The sequence below is a fragment of the Formica exsecta genome, unplaced genomic scaffold, assembly GCF_003651465.1.
Source record: "Formica exsecta isolate Colony F162 unplaced genomic scaffold, ASM365146v1 scaffold867, whole genome shotgun sequence".
NCBI lineage: Eukaryota > Metazoa > Arthropoda > Insecta > Hymenoptera > Formicidae > Formica > Formica exsecta.
The window spans coordinates 17,217-23,163 of NW_021853639.1; the positions used below are offsets into that span (position 1 = coordinate 17,217).

General features: G+C 40.2%; 1 pseudogene; it reads right to left on the reverse strand.

Annotated features, from left to right (window-relative positions):
- Positions 1-3,947: 3,947 nt before the first annotated feature.
- Positions 3,948-5,947, reverse strand: part of LOC115244781 — an 8,149-nt pseudogene continuing 6,149 nt past the window's right edge.

The following is a 5,947-nucleotide window of genomic DNA, read 5'->3' on the forward strand; positions in this document are numbered from 1 at the left end:
ACATTCAATTTTCGTCTTTCTTAACAATCTTCCATAAGTTACTAGATCACCCTAGATCTCTCTGTCACAATATAATGCTTATAACTGATTAAAACTAAACTAAACTGCTTCGCGCTATCATGTTCAAATGAATTCCCTGTCACTGACTTTTCTTGTCGCTCAAATAACTGCTTTACTCTCCTCTGCCTATTCGCACTAAAAATAAACTACCCTTTTAATACATCACAGTTTTACAACGCTCTCATATTCATGAAATCATAAAGCTTGAAATTAAATCAATGAACTGGAGTCTGACTAATCATAATGAACATAAACTAAACGAACGCTTACTACGTAATCCTCTCGCATCCGTGCGATCAAAATAATCAACATAGACCAATATACTAGAATCTAACTATTTATAATGACGATAAATTAAACAAGCCATTAATACGCAATAAAAGCTCTCTATGGATTATCGCACGACTTGTCCGGATTGCCCGGTATATCAAAACGCTACATTGTACGCATCGCTCGCTATTCTTAATTCTAATTTTCGCCTTACAAGATAATTAATTGTCCGGACTGTTTCTCCACGCACTGCGCGTCACGAGTGTCTTTCACCATCACTCTTTCGCCAGGCGGTGCTCCGCCGATGCTCCAAAATGCTCCTGGCGTCCTGTTTCTCCATCGTGCTGCCGCTTTGCCTCGGATGACCTCTGATCCCATCTCCTGCCTGTTGCCTTGCACCCTCGCGCCCTTTGCCAACGGAGTCTTTATCAATCGATCGCATACCCCCTTCTAAAGTTTGCCCAAAATTCGTTTTGTATTTCGGGTGAACTTTCTCTAAAAGAGGGCTGTGGCTTATGCGATTCGAATTGAGACCGTTTTCATTATCAGCGTCTTCGTCTTCACTGGTCAGGATCTTTGCCGGTCTCCTTTTCTTCTTCACCGGCGAGCCTTCCACCGATTGTATATTGATACTTTTGCGTTTCGGGTACTCTTTCGCCAAACTTCTTATCTTGTCCCTCTCTAGTCGTCTGGGTGACCTCTCATTCTCCCCTTGCGATTCCTCGAATGACTGTTCATCCTCGAGATTCAAGGTCTTTTGCCGCCCTTTTTCGCTCCGATTTTCTGGTGTCTTCGTTCTGTCCCATTTTGTATCTTGGTTTACGAACGTACCCACCAGATGCTGAATAATTTTTGGTTTTCTCCGTGATTCGTTCTCCTTGTCCATTTTTCTGGCGCCTGACGTGTCATCCGAGTCCGTCCTTTCTCCTCCTGGAACGGTGTCCTGCTCGTCCGCTGTTGCCTCTTTCTTTCTCCTCCGCATGTGTGCAGTCCCTTTTTGTGTCCTACTTATTCTACTTAATCTATCGCGTAACGCGTCCGATATCTCGCTCTCCTCTGTATACGCGTCTCTCATAAATTCAGTCAATCTTTGCAAAAGTCTGTATGCCGCCTCGACTAATAAGCTTAATTTCTTTTTCCTAATTACTCTTATTCTATCTCGCGCCCTATTTTTTCTATTACCGCTGTATCCCACGCTCGCGCTTGTATCGATATTCCCGCGCCTTGTCTCGCTTAGAATCGTTTGTGAATACATCTGTTCCGGTCCTATTTCCGAACACCCCTGGTCTATCGCATCCCCGTCTATGTTTTTTGTGCTCATTGACCTGTCATCGCTTTGTGCCGGTTATATGTTTACCGTGTCGTTTGTATTATTTATTTGTCCCGCGATAATGACCGATGTTTCGGGTCTTTGTCTCTGTTCTTTGTAATCATTACTCGATAGTGTATCGTATGTGTTTGTGTCTGTTTTGTCTCCCTCTCGCGATACATGTGTAATCATTGATGTGTGCCGGTTTCCCCGCTTATTACTATTATTAATCTTAATTGTTTCGTCCGTCTAATATTGCTCGTCTTTCTCCTCCGCTCTCTTTCTATTATCATCTATCTCCGCCGGGAGCGGTGCACTTAGACACAGTACAATTGGACACGGTGCAAATGGACACGTTACAAATGGACACGAGAATTTGCACACGGTTCAATTGGACACAGTGCATTTGGACACAGTTTATTTGGACACCGTTCATTTGGACACAGAAAGACGCGCACCGTTCATTTGGACACCGTTCATTTGCCCACCGTTCGTTTCGACACCGTTCATTTGTACACAAAAACATGCGCACTGTTTGTTTCAATATGTAACAGATGGAGCGAAATAAAAATCATTTTGGGAAAATATAATCAGTATTCTTATAACATTTTATACTGGTAAATCTATGTAAAATATGAAATCGTGAAAAGGTGATACATTTGAAGGTTATAATATCTGTCAAAATAAAATATCATATATTCATACTTATTTATCTCTCTAATCAAAAGATACTGATGTCATTAATTTTACATTGCTTTTAGCACTTTGTTTAGCCTTTCGCATATTTGGATATCATATTGTGAAAAGACAGATAAAATATGATATAATTTGGGTAAGGATGGGTGTAAAAAATTTATCGGGACATAAAAAGATGTAACGATGCATCCCCCATCGTTACTGCACAGTACCCGGCCGCCGATCCGCCGGAAGTCCGCCGAATACCGTTAAAACAATAGGCGAATTACGCAGACGCGCGCACCGAAAACCGGTATAAATAGAGCGCGTTTCTGAACATCGAGACCAGACCTTGCCGATCCAGCAGAGTCAGTAAGACGTCTAAAACCTTCCGAAATCCTGATAACGCTTCTAAGAGAAAGAACAACGGGGTTGGGTGTACTCAGCCTCCGCCGGGAATTTACGGCATCTCGAAGAGCGCTCCTAAACACGAAATAGAGGTACACGGGATCGGGCGTACTCGACCCCGCCGGGAGTTCTCGGCCCCTCGCTAGCTTCCCGTCCACCACGTGTATCGGCATTATTCTAGTGGCAGGGAGTTCTCTGCCACCGACGGGATTCCTCGTCGGCCGATACATTCCCGATTCCGCCACCCGCGATCCAGATACGCGAATTCCAGCCGACAATTACGCGTACAAACAGACCGGTAGCTGCCGCCATTAACGCGCCCCCGCGCCATTATTACGGGCACGATAAGTCCCGCACCGAGGGCCGACCTGCGCCCTACCGCGACACCGATCGACAGCCGAAATCGATACCCGCGTCAAAGGACCGCCCACCGACGCGGCCGCAAGGGACCACCCGACAGCTAACGGCTCCTGCCGGATTTACGCTGCGCGATTAATAATCGATACGCGACCGAACACCCGAAACAGCGAACCGCGCTGCGCACGATCGCGGTGCATTGTATGCACCCTCCGCCTTTATACATACTCGCATACCGATAGTATACATACTCGCACACATACATTGCGTAACCGCACACACACATTGTACACTCGCTCACCAACTTTATACGTGCTCGCATACAAGACATCATCCGTTCTCACACTCGCCACTCGTCTCGCGCACACATACACTCACACCTCTCGTACACCTACACATACACTCACGCTGTACTACCATACATTTATACGAAATAAATTACATTGTACCAAACATCGCAACGCATTCGTGTCTCGATACCGCTTTCCCGAACCCAGGATCCCGACCGAGTTATCCGTCGCCCGCCTCGTGAAAGCAGCTTGTTACAAAGAAATTATATAGTTTTATTCATTCGATAGAAAAGATGTGTTATTCTTGATAAACGGCATTGGTATTACATATTTAGATGTTATAAAGAATAAATACTTTACGATATTTATACCACCATTAAAAAGAAACGTAACATTCGTAGAGCACTTGGCATTATAATTGAAGTAGTTTAAAAAAGAATTAAAGTATTTTCGGCACCACATACATTATTTGTACAAAATAAAATCTCTATATGTTAATTGAGTCATATGTAATGACTTAAAGTAATTGTAAAAACTATAATTGCTATAATAGTATGTATTTTGAAAGATACAAACGATTACTCTAAAACATAAACAGAAAACAAATGAAAAATTTGTTGTTATCGATCAACTTGTAGCGAAATGTTCGAAACGGTCGGACAAAACAAATAATACGCATCATTATAGCAATGACATTCAGATACATTTACATTTGATTGATATCGCGTTTTCTACTTACGTTTATTTAGTGAAAAAAGTGCTCTATGAATGAAACGCCTTTTTTCTCCTTGTTATTTCGCCGTACCTGAACGCGCGAAATCTCAGCCCTGTCATTCGTAAAATATAATCGCTTCCCGTTTAAAAACTATTATAGCCTCGACATTTTTGTATTAGTATTTTCGTCTTGAAATGTTTTAATGAATCTGCCATTAAGAGGAAGTCCGTTATTTTTAGGACACCCTGTATAATACATCGTAAAATATTTAATTTGCTCATTTCATATAATATGTGCATGAGTATAATCGCGTACGTATTATAGAATTTCTTAATAGAAAATATTTTAATATAAATATTACCTAAGAACGTCCAAACATTAATATTCCTCGTTCCTAATTTTTGCACTGCAATATTATGAAAACTTTCTACTATGTTGTTAGTACGTACAGGACAACGATAAGTACTAATTTTGTATAAGTTGTAACGGTAGGACCGTTACTACAATCCGCGCATGTAAATAAAACCGGGCACGATTGCACGCTACACTTGTCTTGCATCGCTTTGCGACCATCGCTTCGCGCCTGCGCGTTACGCGCAGATCCTGCTACCAGCGACCGCCTTCACCGCACGCTATCGCCAGACCCTGCACGCTGTATCTATCTTTCTCTAACTGAATAAACTATCTCTTTCTACCTATACTGTGTCTCGTAAGCTTGAGTCTCCCCTCCTCTCGAACCCGGACACCGACGAGCCGATCCGAGCGTCGAGCGAGGTGACCGCGTTACAAAGTACAATATTAATGATGCCATATTTGACCAGGTAAGTCTCAGATATGACATGAATTGTAAAATATCTGGATATTCAGTAGAAAGTAGAACAGCTTCAGTTTGTATTATTAATAAAGCTTCTTGAAACATATCTGGTGATAACAAAGGCAATGTCATAGTCATTGAAAGTACCATTTTTGGAATATTTGAAAGGCGTAATTTTCGCCATTTACGCAGTACAGCCTAACATAAAACAATTTAATTTAATGTAATAAAATTTTTCATATTTGTTACGACTGTGATTAATCAAGAGACATAATGTGTCTTGTCATGTGTGACACACTCTGTCAGCAGTGGAGAATTCCGAAATGAGATAATCGAAATAAGACGATATTTGGATCAAGTAAAATGGCGAAAGTTCTAATTGACTTAATTACATTAAGCTGGATTTATTCATTATTCGGAACCGATATTTAAACAGCTGCACGAGTTACTTGATCAAATTGTTGAGTCTCTATTTTCGAGACTTAGAGTAATGAGAAGTTATAATAGCACACAATATGCACACAATATATATATATATATTTTTGATATATATATATTTTAATTTATTCTAATGTAGTTTAATACGTTTTTTAATAGACAATGACTGCTGACTAAAACCTTTTGAAGGTTATTTAAAAAGATGATATCTATATTGTTACAGTTGTGATCAATCAAGAGACTAATCTGTTTTTGTCAAAGTTATCGATTCAGCACATTTGTAAAATTGTCCGAACCTTTTTTTTTACTTGAACATAAATAGTTGTAAAATTAACATTGACAAAATCATGAGAAATATAAATTAAAAAAGAAGATTCGACGTCAATGTTGGAACTATTTATTGATTGTTCGAATAAAAGAAAAGTGTTTCGACAATTTTACAAGTATGCTGAATCGTTCATAAATGTCATTTTGTGGATTTGTTTTTCTATACTAAAAAAGAACTCTATTAAACTCTATATAATGTACATGTGTGTGCGCGCGCGTACATATATATACACACACACGTGTGTATATATAAGAAATTTTTTGTTTTTTTCGATATATATATA